This window comes from Lepidothrix coronata, unplaced genomic scaffold, assembly GCF_001604755.1.
Source record: "Lepidothrix coronata isolate B3197 unplaced genomic scaffold, Lepidothrix_coronata-1.0 Scaffold2, whole genome shotgun sequence".
NCBI lineage: Eukaryota > Metazoa > Chordata > Aves > Passeriformes > Pipridae > Lepidothrix > Lepidothrix coronata.
Window position 1 is genome coordinate 11,684,411 of NW_016690182.1, and position 24,803 is coordinate 11,709,213.

The window sequence follows — 24,803 nt, forward strand, 5'->3', positions numbered from 1 at the left end:
TTACTATAATTACTATTATATTAATTAAAGGCTGGCTTGCTTTGAATCTTGTAAGCAGCTTCTGTTAGAATAGGAGAACACAATTTTTAAATGTTGATTTTTAATTCTGCTTTGGTTATTAAAGACTGTTAATTCTGTTTTATTAGTATCTTGTAAGCAAACAGAGTGAGAACATTCTGTGTGATAGAGATGATTAAGATGATGAACCATTAAAATTTGGTTCAGCATTGGGCACATATGGAAGAAAAGGATTGCAATTAATGCATTACTGTGATGGAAGCACTGCTAAAAGTAGTAATAATGGTTCTCTATTATCTATGGTTGATTTTAGAAGAGAGAGGGTCCATGAGCAGTCAACATGAGCATTGAAGGAGGAGGAAAAAACCCCTTTTAACCAAGTAGAAATGTCAGTGGTGAGCTGTGAAAGGAAGTTGAGCTGAATATTGAGGAAAATTCAAAAAGATAAAAATGATTTCAATTTGGTAGTTCTTCAGTGGTGCTGCAGTTTGGCAGCTGTCAACATCTCAAAATATCATCTCACCCAAACTGTTGAAAGAAAGAAACCCTTTGATTTTTCCCTTGAGACTCCCAAGCTGAAAATGGACTCTTTGTAGTCTCAGACTCATTTCAGACAGTTTTTTTTTTTTTTAAACATTCTTGCTGGCAGAAACAACTAATTCATAAATAGACTCTCTGTTAATTAAATAAGTTTTATCTTTTTAACTTGCCTTTTAAAATGAAAAAGAAAGTAAATCTCTAACATTTCCTCCTTTATTACGAATCTTAGGGGACTAAGCATCACATTTCTTGCATCATTAATAATGCAAATTAGTTTTTGTTTGCGTCTCCTATAAGTTTATAGTTAGAAGTAAATATTTAATGCACAGATTGGGGAAATCAAATCACGGAGAGCGGAAATTTTCCTTTATAGGACGTTAATGTAAGAAAGATGGGAGGCACTGTGGTTTCTGTTTATTTAACCTTTTTGCTCTTGCTTTTCTTTCAGTAGAACTCTTTGTAACTTGTCGTTAAACACTGCTCTGTTCTTGCAGTATCTGTTTTTACTATCTTTACAGTAGCCACAGCGTTCAGTGTTTAATACCGTTTAAAGGAGAGGTTAAACATATCCATAGCCTACTTAGGGCTGTAAGGATTATATTTTTTGATCCTGACTATTGCCAGGAAAACCAGGTGATTATTTATAATAATAATAATACCTAAAAATTTGTTGACTTTGCAGCAGTTTTTCTTAGTTTGCTTAATGAAGCAACAGTCAGCCAAATCAGATTAAACTGCTCAGGGCCTCTATATCATGCCCAGTTTAATGACTCAGGAGGGTAAAATACTTGGAGTTGTTTATTTGTTAGCACAGGGCAGACTGCAGTTAGTGGATATGTCCTATACTGGGCTTTTCCCTCCTTATTTTCACACATTATTCTTGAAAATGTTGTACCTCTCTCTGTATGAAATGTCTGTAGGAATGAGACAAATTACAGATGTTTCCCCACATCTGTGCTTTCTGCAGCCGCTCTGTTCGTGTGTGCGGTGGATAACAAAAAATAATAAGTATCCTGTTATTTTGGGCGTGAAATCTGATAGTGAAAAAGACACCAGAGAGAATTCTTGGGTGATAAAAATTTAAATAGACCCATTTATCAATATGACAGAGATTTGACCTGAAAGTGAAAGTGTTTGGGAGTTAAGTGGGGTTGTGTAAAGAAAGTTGAGGCTGCGCTACAGATAGACCGGAGGGTTCGTAAGTTATTAAATCAAAATAAAAGGTATTGACAAAACAATAAATTGCCTGGATCACCCCATCTAATAGATTCTGGGAGCACTAAGTACATTCTCTACACCAAAGATGTGTGAAGCCTTTTCCTTTCTCGTACTTTTGTTCCTCTCCTCGGAAACATTCGCGCCGTGGTTGGTTCTGTAACAGCCTTGGCACCAAATCCTGCCTGGGAATGCTGTGCCAGGGAACTGGCTCGGAGCAGCGTGGTGGGGAGCAGGAGAGGTGGCATCTCTGCTATCCTCAGGATTGTTGCACTTTGCAGGTGGGCTCTGAATCACTCTCTGGGTGATTAAAATAACAATAATAATAACAATGGCAGTAGAAACTTCACTGCAGAGGTATTTTGCTAATATCTTTTAAGGGAGAGCACACCGAGGGGCTCTTTGCTCTCCTTGGGAGTCCTCAGCAGCATTTCCATGTCGGAGATCTGTGGGATTCAGAGGGGGAGCAGCAGCTGACTGGGATGCTCTGGGGAGCAGTTAATGCCACCTGCTTATGTCAGCCCCCAAACCTTTCACAGTGACCATCAGTGTCATCACCTAAACCTTTCACAGGGACCACCACAGCACTTTGGGGAGCAGTTAATGCCACCTGCTCATGTCACCCCCCCCCCGAGCCTTTCTCAGTGACCATCATCTTCCTCAGAGAGGGGCTGAGTTTGCTCATGGAGGGGGAAGGCAAAGGACTGCAGGACATGCTGGCACCAGAGGTTTGGGGAGTGGGTGGTGGGGCAGCTCTTCCCCCCAGAATCATCAGCTGGGACCTGCTTTTTCCTGACTCCACAGAGTTGGGGGTGAGTACCCCCTACCTACGGCTTCCCTGCCGAGGAGGGAATGAGCCTGGCTCTGTTTGCCTGGAAAACGACACAGATTTGAGACTATTTCCCCTCCTGTGGATTTTTTCCGTGGAGAGGAGCATGGAAGACATTACTATTTATAGTGCACAGTACGTGTGCACAGCGGGACATCCCCCGGCTCTGCCAGCAAACATCCTACCAGTTTGGAGGGGGGACACCTCCCAGCCCCGTGTCCCCGAGATGCCCTGTCCCCTCTCCCAGGGAGGTGGGAAATCACACAGGGTACCACCATCTCCCCCCATCTCCAGCTTGCTTTCACTTCTTTCGAGATGAGATGCTCTCCCCCCCTGCCGTGGAGCTCATCGTGAGGCTCCAAGTCAAAGCAAGTTTTCAGCACAGATAGTGGGAGTTTTAAGGGGAGGGAGAGGAACCCAAAAAATGAAGGTGTGAGGGGGTTGCAGAGCACCTGCAGAGCGTGGTTTGGGGATGGACAGTTTGGGTGTGTGTTTGAAATGAAGATGGCAAAGTGTGTTGGTTTAACCAGCGGGTTTGGGGAGTTTTCAAGCAAATGAGGGACTCGAGATCCCTCAGTGCCCACTCCCTGCCTGACCACCCGGGCTTTGTGTTCCTGCACGGCTTTGGGATATCAGAACCTCCTCATCTCAGCTCAGTTACTGATACAGAAAAGATATCTGACAATGGCAATGAAAACAACAGTAAGCAGTTGGAAAGGCCCAGCTCGAATCGTGCTCTGTCAACAGCTTTGCAATCTGTATAAATATGAGTGGAAAGACAAACAGCTCTGATTTCTCTTTAAGAATGTGAGTATCCATTGTCGTAGATTTAAATTAGGATGTTTTACTTGTACTGTATGTAAATTCCTTCTTGGCAAATAACCCGTGTCCACTAATGTGTGTGTATTTTGGGCCTGTATAGTTTGGGTCTCTGTGAAATACAATGAAATTTGATAGCACACAGAAATACTTGCATGGAATGTCAAATTTTTTTTGTGTGTGTGCTTCTCACATATCCATAAAAGAGTTTACACATTTCTAATTACTCATTCAAAAAGAGACTTTACAGCACTTTTAAAAGAGAGCCAATTTTTTCCCTACTGTGTTCTGTTTTTACAGCTTGTGCAAAGCTTATTTAACGAAAGTTTAAGTAATCAGCGAAAGTCATTTCTGAGCAAAGACTGACAGATATGAAGCCTCTTTTCACACTTCATAAGAGGTGGAGAGGGTAGCCATAAAATTTACAGCTGAATAGTACTCTGTTCAGCTTAACTTTATAGAATTATTAGTGTTTCAGGTCTGTGATACATTTTATGATGGTTAAATATTTTAAATTATTCTATGTGTTTTGTGGAGCTGAGCTGTAAGTGCAATAACAGCGACCTACCCTTCCAAACCCAGGGACCTGAACGCTCCCTTGGGGCTGGTGTTGTGCTAAAAATGTGTTTGCAGCTTAACTGAGCTTCATGAGATATTAATAAAACACCAGCGATATGTTCCCTTTGCAGAGATTCACCTCTGGCTATGGAAGTATGAATTCCCAGGATATGGAAATGAGCAGATGGGACTGTGGGTAAGAAAGGAGTCAGGAGGGAAGGTGGCACCTTCAGCTTCTCTGTCCCAACTCCTGCGGCACAGGGACACACAAGTTTTGCTCTATGAGAGACGTGGTGGAGAATAAGTGACTGCTTAGAATCCCAGAATGGTTTGGGTTAGAAGGGATCTTAAAACTCATCCAGTGCCACCACACCTTCCACTAGCCCAGGTTGCTCCAAGCCCCGTCCAACCTGGCCTTGGACACTTCCAGGGATCCAGGGGCAGCTGCAGTTTCTCTGGGCAACCTGTGCCAGGGCCTCCCCACCCTCACAGGGAAGGATTCTGAGGACATGACCAATTCCGTGGTAAAAAGGCTGGATAAAAGAGGAAGAGCTTGGCTGTATTTTGAGACTGAGAAATGAGAAGTCTCCATTTCAGCTGCTCTAGGTGAGCATGGCTGTCAGTCACAGGCGTTTGAGTGTGAGTCTTTCTAAAAGTCATGAGGTGCCCAGATGTTACAGTGAGGGGCAGCACATACAAATATTTATCACACAATGGTTTGGGCTGGAAAGGACCTCTAAAGGCCATCTGATCCAACCCCCTGCTCTTGAATGTGTCCAGGGATTGGATATCTACCACCTCTCTGGGCAACCTGTGCCAGTGTTTTGTGTAGAAAATTTTATCCTTCTGACAGCGTATAACTAAGCAAACAAAAGCAATTACTAAAGGTATTTAAATTGTCTGTACCCTCCTTTCAACCTCTTTTTTTTTTTTTTTTTATAGTGCTTTAGCTGTAACTGTTTACCCAGGAACAAACAACAGAAAGGCTTTCAAAATTCTTTAAAATAATATAAATTATGTGAACTGGAGTAAGGTCCCACTGCATTTATTTTGAGGTTGGCCAAGAACTGAATCAGGGAGGCAACCTTTGTCCTTACTGCTTATACCTGGTAGAACATGGACACAAGGAGGTGACTCAGTTTATACCTTATACCAGCATGTGGTTTAAATACCTGTAGTGTAAGGTTTATATTTTTAAATTCATTTTTATGTGAGCCTAATACAGCCTCATGAAGCTCCCTCTTGCACCAGATGAAAGCAGTGTCTTTGTAGCATTTGCTGTGGTTCATAAATCACGGTGGCACTTTGTTCCTGTCCACAAGCTGGTTTTTTTGCTAAAGGTTTCAATCATTAGGATGTACAGTATTATCTCAGGCATAGTTGTAGTCCTACAGAAATTATGTTGAGGTGCTTTTGGGTGCCTGAAATTTGTGGGAAAACCTTTGTGTACTAAGTGCTGTTGGAAAGCTGAGACTCAGGGTTCCTGTAGTTGCTGCACTAACAAATGCTGATGCTCTCGACACATGGTGTGACTCTTGGGGATGGTCCTGTGGGGTTGGACTCAGTGATCCTACAGGTCCCTTCCAACTCAGCATGTTCTGTGATTCTGTAACTGTGTGGAAAATTCTCCTGTGTCTTTATGCAATTCAGGAAAATCACTTCCCATTTCAGTTCGCAAATTCCCAGCGTTTGCCTCCGACATCGATTTCAACTGAATTTAAGCTTTTCTGGGTGCTGAAACCCAGACTTCAGGTAAAAATTCTCAGGTCCAGGGCAGTGTTAGGCCCTAAAGGTTTTCCTTTTGGGTTGTTAATACCAGCAATTCCTAATCCTGTTCCGTTGACTCTGAAAACCGCACTGGGGAGGCGCCGGGCGATCCCGCACTCAAACGGTTAATTTGCACGACGTTCTGTTAAAGAAAAGGAAAACTGTCACCCTGTCATTTTAGAGTCTGACACTAAGCTTGTCAAAAGAGACAGCTGTTAAACTGAATTACTGTTGACATGCAGAGAAACGGCCCTTTGCCAGATGTAAAGGACATCTGCGGCAATGAAGTGGTACAGGGTGGCTTTTAAAATGTGGTCACACTGGTATTGAATGGGGCGTCTATGGCATTAAAACGTGGCCTTGACTCAGACAGTTTAAGGCAGCGAAGCAGAGCCACTGCCAAGCACAAAGAAGTGCTGATCTGTTGCTGTATCCATAACTTATGCATGAATATGAAAACAGAGCAGTGTCAAAGCTATTAAGCTCTTATCGTGTCTCCAGGAGGATGTGGGTTTAAAACACACAGTAGGAAATATTGTGTGTTTCTGGGCCCTTGAATGTGCGGTAGGTGAGGTGTGAATTCATGAGGTGGATTATGCAGGGAATGAATAGAAATAAGTCGTCTTGTCTTCAGCTAACAACTGCTCAGACAAGAATTGCAAAGGGCATTAAGCTTAGGAAGTGAGGCTGGATGTGCCTCGGCGTCTCCGATAAGGCTCTCGGCGTGTGGAGTACGTGGTGGGTGCTGGGGAGGGTCCCCTCTGGAGAGGGGAGCAAAGCAAAATGGAAATATAGGGGCCTGTAAAATCCTGTCCTTGTATCTTCATGTGATTTTCATAAAACAGGCAAGATACCAAATTAATATTGTAAAAAAATACAGTTATTATGAATATTTTATAATTTAGCGATTGAACCAACAGTAGGGAATTCTGCACGTTATATAAGAGTGCAAGGCTTTGATTTGCATGTTTTTAGTGTAGGAATAAAGCTGTTTGGGGGGGAAAAATAGTATCAGTTAAGCAATTTTGCTAAATGTATGAAAAATGAAATGTTATGAGACGGAATATGTATTCATTACGGAATGAAATTGATGTTTGAAGCTAAAAAAAAGCTATTCTGGCCAAACATCCTTTTGAATATGTTAGCAGATCATATCTTGATTTATTTGTATGTTTAGTGGTGGCAGAAACTGAAGAGTTTGCCATGTTGGGGGAAGGAGGCAAATGATATTTCTGAATCAGATGGGCTGACCTGATCCTTTCTGCAGGAAAACAACACCAATTTGCTCTGGACAGGGAAAAAACGCTGGAAGAGGTGGGTGTGAGAGGGGGTTTCTTCTTTGAAAGAGGAAATTTTGCTTTCCACCTCTATGCAGAAATGCTGATGCCAGTTGAGGTGGACTCATTTCTCTACAGGGTGGTGGAAAGACCAGGGGTTGTTTAGGTCTTGAGGTGATTTGGGCTGGTGCCCTGCACTGCTCCAAGGGAACATCCCATTCCCACAGAGAACATCCCTTTCCCATGGAGAGCATTTGGCACCTCGTGCTGCCGTTGCCCTCCACCACAGTGCCAAGAGGTGGATGATCCGTGCCCATGGGCCAGCTGGATGGATTCCAGACTGCTGGAGACGTGTTGTAGTGTGTGATTTATGGGGGTGGCTCTGGGCATGTGGAGGGAGCCTGGGCAGTGCTGCTGCCAGTTCTGACCCGAGGGCCACCAGCACATGTAGCCAGTGGTGCTCCCACTGGTCCATATGGCCGTGGTTGGCTGGAGCACAGCGGGACACGGCGCTACCAGCGCAAATATCTGGGATCTAACATGGCCCGTCCTGAAATCTCATTTATCAACAGCTCCAGAGCTCTGCCATGTGCTTGGGAGGCAGGAAGGAGTGTCAGTGTTTGACCACCGTGGCACAGACAGCAGGCAGAGGGTGGTTGTTGTGTTTGTGCAACCTCCGGGAGTCGATGGCTCGTGCTCTGTCCTGGCCTCTGCGAGAGGAGCAGCCAGGATGGCTGTGCTCCCCTGGGATCAGAGAACCTGGGTGTGTTTTGGGGTTCATGGTGTTGGGAGAGCTGTTTCCTCAGGAATGGCTTTGATGAATACATTTTGAATGTAATTTAGTTTGTGGAATGCAAGAGAGCAGGTGGCTGCCTTGCAGGACCTCCACCATCTCGTGGGGGTGTTCCAGGGACCACTGGAAGCCACTGGAGCTTCCAGCCTGGTGGGGTAAGGGCAAGACAGGCTTAGGAGGAAATTACTTTACAGTGAGGGTGATAAAACACCAGAACAGGCTGCCCCGAGAGCTGTTGGATAGCCCATCCCTGGGAACATTCCAGGTCAGGTTGGACAGGGCTGTGGGAGGACAGGGCTTGGATGGTCATCTCCACCCTGCCTCACACAGGAGTTATTTGGGCAAAACATCACACACATCTGCAGAAGGATGTTGGATTCTGCCATAAAAAGGGCTGAAACCCCAAACCCTCTTCTCACAGGTTAGGCAGAGCTCGGTGCTGCTGGTTTCAGCCAGAGAACACTCACCTATTTCTGTAGGTTTAACTCTGCTGTAATGATTAATTTCTTACAAACATGTACAAGGTGGAACATTTAAATAAACAGGAACAAGCTTATTATTAGATGGCAGGTTTTTCTGTGATAGCTCTTATAATGTCATCATGAGTTTATTAAAGCTTACCATGAAAAATCTTTCTCCAAATCTAAGCTCTTTCATACAGCTTCCCGTTTTGATTGACACCAAAATAAAATAACTAACCTATAAATTATAATGTGTGATTTAAATGATAGATAAATGCATTATTTGTAAGGTATTGCGAGGATCAACATATGCAGCTTTAAGAAAATAAAAAAATATTTTACCAAGATAATAATAGGGCAGAACTCAGCTCTTTTTGTGAATATTCCCACTGCATACCGATATCAGATGATCTTTAAGGTCCCTTCACACCCAAACCATTCTATGTTTCTGTGATTACTTTTAATAATCAAACAGATGTGGAAAAAAAAGGCTCAGTGCAAACAACCGTTTCAACTTCATCTTGTAATCGTCATTTCAACTTCATCTTGTAGCCAGTCCAAGGTCAAAAATGTAAATCATGGAATCACAGGATGGTTTGTGTTGGAAAGGACCTTAAAAATCATCTTCTTCCACCCCCTGCCATGGGCAGGGATACCTTCCACTAGACAAAGCTGCTCCAAGCAACACTTCCAGGGATGGAGCATCCACAACTCCTCTGGAGCGACTTGTTCCAGTGCCTTCCCACCTCTACATTCTCCTCAGAGACACCCCCCGGCTTTGTGTCGTCAAACAAGCAGATTTGTGTCATTGAAATGACCCCAAAGTTTGTAGATCTGTTCCCACTCACCTGTTTGCTGACGTTGGAAAGGCAGGTTTCTTGTCATTATTTGTTTTTTTTCATGCCAAGGAAATGAAACTTCCTGAGCTCCCTGTGTTCCCTGGGAGATGCTCCCTGGGAGATGCTCCCTTGGAGATGCTCTTGGACACGGTGAGCAGGGCTGAGTTACTCCTCTGCAGATCTGCCCCCAGGCTGTGTCCCACTGCAGGCAGCTCATTGACCAGCAGAAGATAATACACAATGGCTCCTTAGAACTCATCTCTTGGGAAAACAGGGGTCTCTGGGCAGGGAAAGGACTCCTTGCTACTTTTTGCACCCCCTATTTTAAATTGAGCTTTTAAATCGGCTGTTCTGTAGCCTGATAACTGCTCCCTGCTGTAAGCAGGACCTCAGACAGATGGAATGTGCTCTGTCAAGGCTCAGACTTGGCTCAGTGAGGCCATCTCGCAGTGCTGGTGCTCAGTGAACACCATTAATGGGCTTTAAATCTGCCTGTGCAGGTCCCAGCATGGAAAACGTGGCTTTTGTCCCTGGAGTTTTGCAGCTTAAAATGAGTTAATAGCACATCTCAGGCTAGATCTGAGTGCATATTATAAATGACTAATTTATTTCTTGAATTTAGCATTTCCTCCCGCTTAGAGTGTGATTTCTATGAATAATTTCCTATATAAAGGTACTTCTTATCTCTTTCTTTGTGGTTTGAATCGAAGAAATATTTGGAAACTGAGGGGGTTGTTACCTTTGTGCACTTGGATGTTTGTGCCGTGTTTTTGGCCATCTAAAATTCAGTTTCCAAGGCTAAAGGGCAGGTCTTGCAGAGCCAAAATGAGGCTTCACAGCACGATGGGAACCCTTCTCAGCATTAAAACCCATCAAGATAGGCATGGATGCTGCAGCTCCGTGTGCAGTCCAAATGTGAGGCAACGTTTACTCTGGATTTATACAGTTTAACACGGCAGGGAGTTTGGGATCTCCATGAACTATAACCTCACCACCTCTGAGGTATTTTAGTGCAAAATCCTTTCTGATCCCAGTTGGTTGGCAGTGGGACTGGTCTCAGGGCAAGGTCAGGAGGGATTATACTGTTGCTTTAGTGTAGTTTTGCCCTGTGTGTAATTCTCAAAATCGAGCTGCACGCTTGCTCTTTGCTGACTTGTTGGATAAACCACATCCTGCATAAATACATTGATAAATACCTGATATAACTTCAGCTGAAGAAGAATCAGAGCTGTCCCAAGGAGGAAGGTGACTCCTTTTCCATCTTTGTTTGCATTGAACGTGTTTCTTGTTTCAATGACTTTTTCATGAGAATTTAATCTTTTTGGAAACACTGGGAAAAGCCAGGTAATATATCCTTAAATATCTTTAGTCTTGTCTCATGCCCATATTTTAAGATAACTTTCACAGGTACAACCAGCTCCTCCAAACATCAAGTTTTTTCTTTTTAACCATAAATGTAGTTATTTTACTCTTCCTTCTTTGTTTTCTTTTTAAAAAGGCCATTTATTAGTCTAAATGAACATGCACCAGATAGAAGTTTTCTCTAAATTAAATGGAAAATCCATTTTTGGCATATATTTTCTCATGTAATTAACTATCACCTTGTCTCAGTGAATGTAATTTTCAACAGAGGAACTGAGTTTTGGTTATATTTGCTTTATCTATAGGGATCTTTCATATTTTATAGGAGGTGTAGGTGCAGGTAAAGAGGAGGAAAGAGGAGGGCAGGTATTGGTGTGCTCACTGAGGAGCTGATTTACAGAAATGGGGCTCCCCTGGGCCTGACTTGCAACCCACACACTTTGCCTTTTATTTATTTATCTGGCTACTTAACGCTTCTTACTGTTTCTCTTAAATGAATTAATTTACCCTACAAAGCACTCCTTGCAATAATCAATGACTCATTACACTGAAAACCCGCAGGAAATACTAATTAAATGAAAAATGTGCAAGAGGAATGTTCAACCTCTGTATTTCTAGCCAGCCAGATATTTAGTGCTTTCTTTTTCCCAAGTTCTCCTAAGTTTCAGGGGAGGTTTTTACCTTGAGCCCCAGGGAGGTGGGATGGCTTAGAGTGTGGGGATATTTCCCAGACATGCCAAATCCAGTTCATTCCTCATCAATATCCACAGGAATAAATAATCTGTTTATACACCACCTTTCTCTGAGCTCTGCAAGGTTCTTGTTATGAATTCCTTCCAGCTGCTTTTCTCATTCCCACAGCAGAATTGCGTGGGAAGGGTTACCCCTTGTCCATCAGTTACTCTAACAATTATTGACTGATAACCACTGGTAATTCCAACCCTCCCCCAAGCTTTGATAAGGATTTTCTGTAGTTATTATGCTCTAAAATGTCTCCTCACCCAGAAAGGTCTTGAACTTCAGGTTGAGCAGGTGACACAGCCACCTTTTTGGGGTGCTTGAATAGACAGAGGTTAATAATATGGAACCTGGAGGTTTTATAGCTGAAATGCTGAAACTGAGAGTGGGTTTGAAACTCCTGCTTTTTGAACCATGGGAGGGATTGTGTTCCATTACCTTCAGCAATGGTGGGCAGAAATGGAGGTTTCTTTTATGCTGCTCAATGATTTTTGGAGAAAGTGTGTTAAGTAAAGCCATAAAATAAAGGGATTAGAACAAGATAAAGAAAAAGAATAACTAAGAAACCACCACCACTAACAAAAAAACCCAAAAACCAATAAAGACAAAAAAAGCTGTGGCAAAGCTCCTCTCCTTGACATCCTTTGCATTCCTGGTTTTGTGCACGTTGGTTTTCTGTTCTGGTTGGTTCTCCCCAAATCACTTTTCGCCTTTGCATGTGTTGTAGATTTATATTTTCTTTAAAATCAGTCTGTACCTGAATTCAGGAATATTTTCACCCCAGAAGAGCAAATGAGCTGCTCCCATTTTGGTTTAGCAGGGGATCAAACACCAGCCTGGGACACTTCCCATCCTGGGCAGGCTCAGGCCACACACACCAGCAATAACTACTTCATATTAAAGAAATATGGGAAAAGTGGGAGAATAAGGAAGAGAAGGATGAATTATTTATTCAGTTTTAAGGCAGCAAGAATTTCAGTCAGTTTAGCTCCTCATGATAATTAATCTACCCAAAGAGCTGTTAAGTGTAACAACATCGAGGATGAATTCCTTAAAGTGTAGTTGACCCACAGAAATATGGATGAACCCGTGACACTGCCTTTAGTTTTTCTTTTCAGTGATAAATTGCATTAAAATGGTGGCAATGCATTGAAGATTTTTGTAATACTTTGTGCTCAAGTTCAAGGAGGTGTTGTTTCTGTAGATGTTGGACTGTGTTGTAAGACAGGGAAGGCAGAACTGGAAGGGTAAGTTAGGGGGGGAGATATATTTCAATCCCAAATGGATGAAACTTGAGATAGAAATACATGTTTTAACCCCTAACTATGGGGTTTTAGGGAGAAAAAATTGGTATTAGTAGTGTACTGAGTCTACTTGTTCTGCAAATCAAAAGCTGGATGTTTTCCTTGCTCCTTTGTAATTTTATTGAAGGAAAATTATAGAAATCTTTGGCTTTTACTCGTCCAATCCTTTCAGTGCTTCAAGGCATTGATACAGGTTACCCAGCTGGCTTTTTGTCTATCTGTCTCCCTCACCAGCCCTTGGAATTCAGTGAGACTGATGGATTATAGCACTTTGGAAATCAAGCCCTATAGTCTGATGTCTACAAAACATAAAAGAGGTTGGAGTGTGTATATTTTGCCCTCAATCTACAATATATTCCTTGAAGACAAAAGGAAAAAAATCACATAAAATTGTCTCTTTATTTGGAGGTACTTTAACATCAGAGGGGATTTGCTTCCAGCAAAGAAAACATTTGTTCCAGAACTACAAATGTTTGATATGCTGCAGTATCAGATAAACTTTGTTAGTGCACAGTGGCACAGAGCTGATAATTGAAGAACTCTCAGGATTTTGGGCAGTAAAATATCCCCAGTGAGTGCTGAGCTCAGTGGGAAAATGGGATGTATAAATCTGCAGTGAGAGGAGAGGAACAGGAGGAGAGAGTTCTGCACTCAATTTTGGGAACTCCAAACCACCAGTGAAGGATGTTAAAGAGAAACAAAAGTGAGGAGGTGATATCTTTGGGCATAAAAGTTATTTTTCAAAGAATTTTCTTGTTAAATATAATGTTGGACAAGAGCCCATGGAAATTCTCAAGTCACTGGAGACTCCTGCTGTCGCTTGGCATGGGGGGAGATGATCTGATCTAGTGGAGGAATCAGCCTCTAGCCCTGCATAGTCCCAAAGTATCTCCTGCAACACAGTGTTGGGCATTTCATTCAGTAGAAATGGTCACTGGAGGCACCAAAAAAGATGGAGAAAGGTCCAGGTAAGAAACCCATGGCCAAAACTAATGGATAACTTGGTGTCGTGCGGTGGGACGTGGAACAGGAACCTGTGAAGAAGCACTGATGCCTGAGATGAAGGTTTATCACATGCAGAGTCAGCCAGCTCTGGGTGATTTCAGAAGTAATTATGAACCTGGGAAGAGCAGGACAGGGAACAGCAAAGCCACCGGAGGAATTTGACAACAAACTCCAGAGAGCAACCGCGGTGCCATGAAGGGGGAGACGCTCGGGCACCTGTTGTGACAGCTGTGCCTCAGCATCCAATGACCAGATCAGGGTGGATAACGAGACAATCTGCTCATTTAAGAGTGTATATACAAACCCAGCAGGGACATGAAACTGTTTTGCTTTGTTTTACTGATAATGTGTTATTGGAGTCATGTCTCTGACTGTGTGCTAGAGTGGGTTCAAAACAATTACTTATGTAACACAGGATATATTTAAGTCAGAGAAATGTGTGTATCTCAATTTCTGGTTAAGAAGCGAAATGAAATTATGTTTTTCTGAATAGATTTATTGATTTCCGTTTTTCCAGCACAGGGATATCCATCTCAAGGGCTGGATGCCCCTTGCAAAACTTCAGCTGTGGAGTAATCAATGGATGAGACTAAGATGCATCTCTTGCCTGCTGCTGGTTCATACTTTAATAACTGCATTATTCTAAGAGTAAACTCCTTGAAAGTAAGCTCAATCAGTGCATTCTCCAAAAGTTGGAGCCCATCTCTGGGTGACTCTATCTGGTCCAGGGTGGCCAGAAAATATCTGGTGCAGCCCCTGCAGTGTCCTCTTGTAGTGCTCTGCTTCACAAGTGGTCGGGCATCTTCTGGAGCAATTTTGGCATTGATTTTGAGGTGGCAAAGGCACAGTTTCAGCAAAGTTTCATCCATATGTGCAAGAAAATTGTATTTGCTGCTCACTTACAGAGCAGAGTGACAACGTCAGGGAAACAAAAGAAAAAATAAAACTCACAGAGCAGTTCTTTGGGCACCAGGAATTAGCAGAGCCCGGAGACACTGCCCACACTGCAAACCTGGCTCACAAATAATGGCGTTGCATGCAAGGGTGACCACTGCTGCTTTGATTTTGAGTGACAACCGTGTTGAGAAACTCTGAATACAAAGACAAGACTAATGGAATGTAAATACCTGGTGGGTGCAGCCAACCAGCACAAAATGTATGTAGAGGGAGCTGGAGTGTCCCTGCTGGAGTGACTGTGCTTCCAGATCATCGTGTGCAAGGAATAATTACAGCAGGGTTTGTCAGCTGAGCTGGTGGAGGGGGGAATTCTTTATCTATTAATCAATGCAGGGAAGGATGAAGCACCTATAAACCATTCATCTCACTTTAGCTTCTTGTTTATAGTTAATTAGAGTTGTTCTGATTTTGATTGGGAAAAATGGGGGTACCTTGGAATATAGAACTGTCGGATGGAGCACCTTGGAGAGCATTTCCTGCTGTGAGATCCTTGGGGCAATGGGTCCAGTGGGTTGGACTTTTATCTCCAAGATGAGCATCTATGAATTGCTCACAGGGTAGGAGCCCTAAATCACAGGGAAATAAGAGATGGTCACAGTGCCAGCACCTCGCCAGTGGGAAGGAAGTTTTTAGAAGTGGGAATTAGGTAATTTCTTTCATCCCTCTTGCCTTGATTTTCCCATTCCTTTATTATTATATATATGCACAAGGAGGATATTTAACAAAAAACTTCATTTCTCCCCTTTTTTTCATAAATCACAGTCAAAACAGAGTGAGACCAATGCACTTCTTACCATTATTTTTTAATCCCTTGTGAAATTGTTTACCTTTTCTTCCCATAATTTCCATGGGGATTATAGATAAGGCTGCAGCACCTACACATAGTTAAGGGATGTTTTATAACTCACATGTACTGTGTGGTGCAGAGAGATGCCAACTGCAAGCATAGAAAACCCCAGTGTGTCACTTGCTTTTCATTTCATTTTAATCTGACTTTAAATCAGTGATATTTTCTCCTTTTTTTTGGTAAGAGAGTTCTTTAAAATGCTTTTATAAATCGAGAAGTTATTGCTAAACCTTGGAGTCCCACCTACCAGCCTCGAAAACTGCAGCTTCACTAAAAACCACGCAGTAAATGTGACATTCCTTGATGCATGCTTATTATTATGGTAAATATTTCTCTAGGTAGTGCCTGGTAATGTTAATTAATTTCAGATCCACCCTTTTTTTGTCCACGTATGCAGATTTCAAATCTGTGCCTCCACCAGTGTTGACACGGTGCAATGATGCAGCCGAGCTCTCAGATGTCTGGCTCGAAGAGTTGTGAAATGATCAAGCAGACAAACCCAACCATTTCAGCCTTGTCAATCTAGTTCTCAGTGGACAGATGCCCTGGTGCTGGAAAAGCAGCATGCCCTGCAACACCTCTTGGCAGTGTGGAAAAAGAGCCAGAGATGTCCCAGACACGAAGTACGACCGGATTCTCAGCTCAAAAAATCAGGTTTGTGGCCCCACTGGAGCTCCTGGGTGAGGCTGTGTGGGGACACGTGTGGGGACACGTGTGGGACCTCTGGTTTGGGCATGGGGGAGGGATTTCTGGTCTCTCAGATTGTCCATCTGATCTGCTTCTGAAGCAGGTTGTCTTGGATTAATGGGTGATGATCCGGATTTGTGCATTGAGGGCTCTGGAGTGCGCCTGGTTCGTTGCTGGAGTTTGTGGATTGCATAATTAATTAATTAAATGGTATAATTTAAATATTTTATTGGGTGCTTATCCAGCAGGCATTGACTAAACTGTCTGAGGAAACAGGAGGTTTTGGGTTTCTGTTGGCACACCAGCAGGGACAGCCCTGTCCTGACTGTCTGTGGTCATGTCCCCCTGAAGGCCATCACTGGAAGTCCCATCCCAGGTGTCCTCTCGGGCACAGCAGGGGAGGGGATGAGGCTTCAGTCTGCTCTGTCCACGCAGCCCCTGGGCATGTCTTGGTAGGCACAGTTCCAACAAAGCCCAGCCTGGAGCAGCTGAACCCACCCCGGTGCACAAAACCTGGAAATCTTGCAAGGTGGGTTTAAAACCCTGCAGAACCCACTGAATTCATGGTACAGAAATCTGGCAGTGACTGGGATGGGCAGGGAACTGTTCTGGTACAGAGGAGGTTTTCTTTTTGGCTAACGAGTTGTTTTTAATGTCACACGTGGCATCACAAGATCTTGCAGCATTGGGGCATTTTTAATGAATTCCTATCACTTGCATATTAGCAGGAATATTTCCACTGCAGCAAACCCCATAAACAGTTCCCACACTGGGCTGTGTTATACTGCCACCAGAATTGGTTCTTCTGATGGTTCATTTCTTTTATGCTGAGAATTCAGGACCAATTCAGCTTGGTTTTATGCATCATTAGAGATTTACAATTACTTTGCTATAGTTTCTTTCTGGAAGCCTATCTCTCATGGTTAATGCTATGGGAGTCCTGTTGTGTAGAGACTGGTATGAGCCACCTTATAGCAATAAAGCGTTTGAGAAGGATTTAGAATTATGAGGGGCTAAATTCTCCGTGCACAGACTGTAATGCTGTTATCCCTTGCTGAGCTTGGGTTGAAACCTTTTTTTTTTTTCTCTCCCCAAATTAGGAAAAAAAAAAAAAAGTGCTCTTTCTTCAAGAGGTTTTGAATCATTTACATGTAATTTTTTTTGTGGCGCCGCTGCAGTCGGAAATGAGGAATTGTGTGAAATTCCATTTGGATTTCATGATGCTTAAAATACATTTAGGTTGTATTAGTATCTAACGAAAAAAAGGCCTCCTCATTTTTTTTAGATCTCGCTTTTAAAAAGTCTGATCATTATTTGGGACTTTATTTTGGATTTTTTTAATATTTTGTGGGGGTTGTTAAAGGCAATAACTTCACAAGCTTTGCCCTTGCACAATAAGCAGGGGCTCTGTATGTGTTATAATCCGCATAATTCACATTTTACATAAATACAGTGTTGCACTGAAACAAACATGATATGCAGTGAATAATATGGGCCTGATCTAAAGGCCATTAAAATCAATGAAAAGATTTCAAATTAACTTTTATAGCCTTTAGATCAGGCTCTAAATGGGCAAATTACAGTTATGGAGTTTCCCATTTACATACCTGTGTGCTGCATTTAATGTATTTTATGGAATTGAAATTACTTGGTCCTCTTTTTCATGCTTTTTTAGGCTAAGAATTTGCCAAGGGCATCAACAGCAGTTTTCCCAGGCTTCAGCACAAGGATTATATAGTCAATCCACAAATGACTCCAATCTTTGAAGAAAAGGACATGGTTATCAGAGAGGCTTTGACGACAGCAAGGACCGGAGCACAATCTGCCTTTTTCCATCAGAGATTCCCATTCCCTCTCATTAACATACTCAGGACATCAGCACAGCCATCAGTCCCAGGGGAATCACCTCACACTTCTCAGGGAATATGCACAGGACCTGGCCCTGTGTTATTTCAAACAGATCAAACCAGATGTGCCTTGTGAAAGGTTTGGAGAAAGGCTGGGGCCCAGCAGCATCAGGGGAGGGATTCACAGGTTGCAGGGAGTTTTCAAATCCATTGTTACATCTTGGTAATCTTTCTTATTTCCCAGGGTTTTTCAGTCCCACTGAGGATGCAGAGCTGCTCTGTGATATCTGCTGCTGCTGTAAGTGTGAAAGGTGGTGCCTCTACCTGCTCCTTCCCAGCGCCCTGTGATGAAAAATGCCTTTGGAGGAACACTGGAAACAAGCCATCAAAATATCTGATTAAACCTCTTAGGAAACTCTCACTAATCACCTTCTCTGCTCTTGATGGAGTGTATTTATGCATTATAAATATACTTACTATGTGTGTGTGCTCCATAAATCACATCCAGCACTTGTATATGATGTATAAGCACATTCTATAGAACACACGCAAATACAGATGCCAAACTCCCACAGAGTTCATCACTGGAAAAATGTTTGAAGGATCTGATCCTTAATATTTAATGAGCAAGATGCTATTTCCTTCCTCAGCTTTTATCTCTGGTTTGGCATAGTCATTAAACTCGTTGTTTCCTTGCAGGATTATATAATTTATGACCTAATTTTAGACTTTTGCGTAACCGCGTTGAAACGCTCGTGGCGGATCCGGATTTCTCTGCACGGAGCGTTCCAGCATCAGACACCAGCTCAAACATGACTCCTGTGAGCTGCCCATCAGCAAGGAGTTAGAGGCATTAAAGGCAAACAGCCCAACAATATTCAGACAGCATTACAGGATTAGACGGTGGGGTTTTTTTCCCTGTAAAAATCTGATTTAGCAGCACTTCCCAAGCCGTGCGCAGCGGCCGCCAGGAATCCCCAGGTACCGCAGTCAGCACCCAGCAACTCCAATTACTGACTTTCAGACCCCTCTGGGATAAATTCATTGTAGGGAGGGCTGGAGGAGGTGGGGAAGCAGGTGAAGAACGACTTTAAAGCCACTGCCAGCCCCTCGCCCTCTGGAATTTCCCCTCAGCACCAGCCTGGCTGCTGGGCTGATTTTTTGCTGCACAAGGTGTTGCCAGATAACCCCTAAATGAATTATTCTGAAGCTGTAGCCACATTTTTTTGTGTGTCTTCTGTGTGTCCAGGGTAATTCAGTGGTGCTGTAAAGAGTACTGTGAGCTGCAGGTATTTTGTCAATTGAAACCACATTGTTTGGACCAGTCTTTCATCAAATTTAATCTATTGCCTATTGCATTAATGCATTTTGAGAGCACTTTATTCTGGTGTCCCATAGGGAAGTGGCTTGTGGTGGAGGAGGGTTTAGAAGCTTCCTTTGTGCCTGCAGTGCAGTTATGAGGAATTTTTCCTGGTTTTCTACCTTACCCTGGGATATCCAACACGGATGACAGAGCTGAGATGCTGCATCCTCAGAGCAGCACCTTGGAGCTGTAGGAACCATGTCCCTGCAGCCCAACACCTCCCTCTAACACAACAACCTAATGCACAGGGTGAGGTGGGTGCCCACATGAAAGAAAAAGCATCCTTAGGAAAAGCTGATATTATTTCTCGGATTAAGAAGGATCGGAGAGTGTCTCTGTTTGGCTTTAATGGAGCAGTTCCAGGAAAGCAGCAGCGACCAAAGTATTTTCAGTAGCACATAATTCAAGAGCAAAATCATAATTCCAATTACCATTTCAGGCACTCCTGGCCTTGGGAAACCTATGCTAATATTTATTATTATATTATTGACCTCTGATTTCTTCATCATTTACATTAGCCACTCTGATATTCTTAGTAACATCCTTTAAATCATATAAGCAGGTGTCAACAGTGCACGATGAAGTCACATCCCGCAGCTTTTTTATTTACTTAGTCCATTTTTTTCCTGGCAAAATAACAGTGTGAGTTGCATAATCTCACCTCCATGGGGCCTCTAGGGGGGTATATAATCACAGAATGCATTTTCTATAATCTCCCAATATGAGTCAATCCTATCAGAGGTACAAACAGTTGTACAAAGTCAGTGTTTCGCTCCCATCACTGCCTGACATCATCTTCCACATAACACAAGAAAATATTTACTTAGCTCTTTGACATTAATTGCCACAAAGCCTTTGAAACAAAAAAATTGTGGAAAGCGAGGAACTGAAATGGAATAATTTGATTTAATGAATTTAGCCCATTTTCTGTGTGCAGGAATTAGATTCAGATGCTTTTTTATAATGTCTGGGATGGCCAAGGACACCTCGAATCTCTGTTCTTCAGTGAGGTCCCCAGGCACAAATCAGAGTTACCCAGAAAAGCTGGAAGCTGATCCTTTTCTCCATTGTTTTCTTTGCATAAGTGACCATTTCTCTGGGGGAATCAAGACACTGCATTTATTTTCCAGGTGCAGGTGAGGTGCCAAAAGCAGCCTGAGGCTTCTCATTGCCTTCAGCAGAGTTGAGAAAATTATATTTATCCACAAAAAGACTACAATTTTTTTTTCCAGATTGTTCTTGTGATGTGTCAAAAAGTTTTAATTCTCTGTTTGTCTCCTGTACCCACTGCTCATCTTCCTACCTCGGTGCAGCTCCTGCTGTTCCCCTCCAGAGAGCACAGCCACGGGCTTTTCAGCATCTCCTCGGGAAACATCTGGAGCTGGGGAAAGTGGGACCCATCGGTGCCACCCGGAGAGGGCTGTCCTTGGTCATCTTCATCTCTCATCCATCATTTTTTTACTGAAATTGAATCCTTCTGAACTTACATTGCCTTAAAAGGTTTACCTGGCTCGGCAGGTGGCAGGGTTTCACACGGGTTTGGGATCATTTTGGCCACTTTTGGAAGGTTTGTGAGCCCTGCACAGGTTGTCAGGCAGGTGGGCCCTGCTCTGCTCTCTGGGCACGGAGCCCTAAAAAACCCCTCTTGATTTCCACAGGTCAGGAGAGGGAAAAGGGTCAGAACAGCCCTAGATCATGTTTCTGAAGTCTGTAAGTGCAATAATCCTAATCATTAGCAGTTTCTGTAACAACACAGGTTACAGACACGGGACCAAACACCTGCAGGGAACCTCCTCAGGCGAAATTCTCCTCGGCTTCAATCACGTTTTTCCGGAGAAGAGACCTCTGGCTGCGCTCAGGGCCATCCGCCTGTTCCTGGCTGAAGAGGCTCTTCTAATCTACTGCTAAGAGACTTATTAGCAATGTAAAAAGGAACGTGAAGCAAGGAGAGTGTTCTTCCTAGCAGAAATATGTTTTGTAAAATTAGATTTGCTGACAGAAGTAATTGGGCTGACTCCTCATGACTATGGATGCTGTTTGTTGCCCTTATCTTACCAAAGCAAAGGGTACCAAATACTTCGAACTTTGTAAATAATTGTTTCCAAAGTGTTTTCTTTTTTTTTTTCTCTCTCTATAAATTCTTTAGAGAAAAGCTGGTTTGCTGGTTTCTAATCCTTTCTCTTCCAAAGCTTCTGAAGCTCAGCCCCTTCCCACTCTAGATATCTTTTATTTTCCCTCTTCGGATTTTAATATTTGTTAGATTACAAAAATCACTTTTAAGGGGAAATGCAGAGCTTTTGCTCAGATTGGAAAAGTCGTTCTTAGAGCTTTAACAAAGTGGTGAAAGAGAGAAAATTATCAAATAGAAGAACTTTATGCCAGACTCTGGCAGATGTTCTGTGGTGTGGAGATGTGTGTCCAAAGCCTGACCAGTGCCCAGAGTGGGGTCCTGTCCATTGGTCTGGCTGTTTTTTGTCCCTCCAGATTCCTGCCCAGTGAAAGGATTAGCCCTTTGCTGGTTCTTTATTCCTTCTAGGATGAATCAGAGCCAGGACTTACTCTTCCCTACCCCACCAGGGCTCGCTGTCTCCTCCGGTGCCAAACAGAGGGGCACTCTTTGCTTGCTAACAGCATTATTTCTTAGTTTTATTCCACTTTTTCACCCACAGCAACAAATATTAATGCAGAAACAGGACACAAAATGTCCCAGAGTGTGGGACAGTTTGTGTCCCGGAGTGTGTGCTATTAAAGTAAGGTCAGAGCCTGCAGGAAATCCACATTTTTTGCATAAAGCCAGGCAGACTCACGGATGTGGGAAAACTGAAATGCTGGAAAAGCAACGTGTCTTTCTCAATCATCCTTGCAAGTTGAACACGATTTTTTTTCCATTGTCTATCTGCTATCTATCTATTTCTGTACTCGTTTTGGCAAAAGACACAAATAATGAGAAATATCTGTCTGTAATGGACAGTTACCCCCTGTGGGGTCTCGCAGGTGACATGGGTGGGTGAGTTCTGGGCAGAGCTGCAAGACCAGAGAAATAAATGACAGCTGCCTGTGCTCATGTTGCCATTGGAGCATGGGTGGGGGTTAAATCCTGGTCTCCAACCTCAGGCAGCAACATAAAGCAGGGAGCAGAAAAGCCCAGGAACCCGAGGTAACTTCTGGAGTCGCAGGAGCTTCAGAGCAGATCCCAAAGGAAGGATCCTTGTTGAGCTGCCTTGTGTCAGTCTCAAACCCAGCACAAAAATCCCATGGGGTGTCTGGTCCAGGTCCAGCTGCTGTTGAGGAATGTTGATGTGTTCATGCCATGCTGCCATTCCCCAGCTGTTGTCCAATCCAACAGGGGGGAAAGGTAGTTCCTGGGAAAGGCAGCTGTGACATTTACTTCTTGAGTCTTCAAATCGTAACAAACATCTTCCTTGGTAGCAGAAGGCTCCACCAAGACTGATCTTCTCTCCTTCTCCAAAGCCAGAGGTTTCAGGTCTTGGATGCCACCAGCAGATCAGGTGCTTGGCTGATGATTTGTTCCCTGCCCCAGGTGAGCTGGGAAGGAATTTAGAATCACAGAATCATAGAATCATGAAGGTTGGAAAGGACCCTTAAGATCATTGGGTCCAACCGTCAGCCAGTGCCACCCACATGTTCACCACCAAACCATGTCCCCAGGGGTCACATCCACACAGTTTTTGAACACTTCCAGGGATGGTGATTCCACTACTGCCCTGGGCAGCCTGTACCAGGCCTTGACAACCCTTTCTGTGATGAAATTTCCCCTAATGTACAATCTAAACCTCCCCTGGTCAGCTTGAGGCCATTTTATCTCATCCTGTCACTTGTTATCTGGGAGAAGGGACCGACCCCCAGCTAAATACACCCTCCTGTCAGGGAGTTGCAGAGAGTGAGAAGGCCCCCCCCGAGCCTCCTTTTCCCCAGGCTGAGCCTCTCCAGCTCCCTCAACTGCTCCTGCTGCTCCAGCCCCTTCCCCAGCTCCGTTCCCTTCCCTGGGCACGTTCCAACCCCTCGAAGTCATCCTTGTCGTGAGGAGCCCAACACCGAACACAGGATTTGAGGCGTGGCTGGGATTTTTTTTCCCCTTAAAAAAACACCAAAAACCTAAATAAATCCATGATTTTTTTACGGAGGCACCTTCCAGCAGAGCCCAAATGGGAATGTTTGTGTTCCATACCATCCGTCAACGCCGCGGGAGCGGCTCCTCCAGCTCCTCTTTGGTGGCCAGAAGGAGCTGTCAGGGAGCCGCTCGGCCGCGGCGCCGGGCGGGGTGGGAGCCGTGCTGGCACGGATCCCTCTGCACAGGGGATTTCTGCTCTGACAATTTTTGGCTCCTTTAGGTTACTTCGGAGCTGCACGGAATTTTTAATGCTCTGCACTCTCGCAGGGGCTGACAGCGAACTTAAATACAGATTGCAAAGATAGATCATCTCCCAGCACCACTTTGTTTGCTGCTGCTCTAAAATCATTTTACTTGTTCCTGCAGCTCCTATAAAGCCAGAAGAGCTCTCTATATTTGCTTCCCGGATGCCTTTTTCTCCTCTGCTCGCGACTATAAAAGCAGCTTTTCATGCTCCAAATCAGAGATAAATTGAAATCGCTGCCGAAGAAATAAAACACAAGGCTAATCAAATTGTGGCACAGGAAACAGCCTTCAGCCAGTGCATTTTTTTGAGAGCTATTTTTAGCCTATATTTTTATTTTGTCACTCCATATGGGAAGTCAAACCCATATGGTTTGGGAGAATGGAAGGTTGTGCTTTTACAGAGATCTTGCAAACCATCCCTGCCCGGCCTTGTCCTTAAACAGGGGCTTAAATCCAATTGTCTGCCGTGGGACTGGAGCACTTAAATGCTCAGGCCCTGCCCGAGGTTGTAACAGCACGATTCCCTCCTGAGGTGTAAAACTATTCTACATTCGTTAAACCAGTCTCCAGTTAACTTGGCTCTTCTTAATTAGGGCTTTTCTCATCCGTACACCTTCCTTTTTTCCTTTTCCTTTTTAATTTCTCCATCATTCCAATGCCCTGATGGATGGGGTTGGTCCAGTCCCATCCAGGATGCAAAGCTGAGCATCCACAGCCATCACTCTTTGGAGTAGATGTTTGTGCCCTCCAAATGCCCAAATTAATGTGATTTCAGGGAATATGACTTTTTTCTGCCCACAACACCGTGGCACCTTCTGAGTATGTTGATGAATAAATACTTGGCTAGAAAATGTCCTGCCTTTCTGATAAACTAAATGTATAAAATTAGAAACATGTCCTCAGTGTTCATCCACTAGAATATCCACTTTACTTGTGTTATAGGTTGTTCATGATACTGAATCAAAAATTATGTGTTTTCTAAGGAATTTTGTGGGATGGTCGAAAACACTGACAGAAAGTTTTTAACCTGGTGAATTCCAGAGGATCATTTTATGAAATTTTTAATTGTAATCCCGGAATTTCTTCCCTCTGCAGTTTCTCAGAAGGTGGAATTAAAAACAAAAATGACATAACAAAATGCAGCTGGATGCTTTTATAGGTAAAGCAATGAGCAGAGGCTCAGAAATGTGGGTGATAGG

The 24,803-nt window shown here is 43.5% G+C and overlaps 1 long non-coding RNA gene across 3 annotated transcripts in view; it reads left to right on the top strand.

Annotated features, from left to right (window-relative positions):
* The window catches only part of LOC108499337, an 86,754-nt gene that overhangs the window by 60,654 nt on the left and 1,297 nt on the right, over positions 1 to 24,803 (top strand). For 2 of the 3 annotated variants that reach the window (XR_001875514.1, XR_001875515.1), the window contains 2 exons: positions 15,727 to 15,983; positions 17,692 to 18,561. This is a non-coding gene — a long non-coding RNA (uncharacterized LOC108499337). Of the gene's footprint in view, positions 1 to 15,726; positions 15,984 to 17,691; positions 24,635 to 24,803 lie in introns of those variants that run through there. The other variant, XR_001875516.1, reaches the window with a different exon arrangement.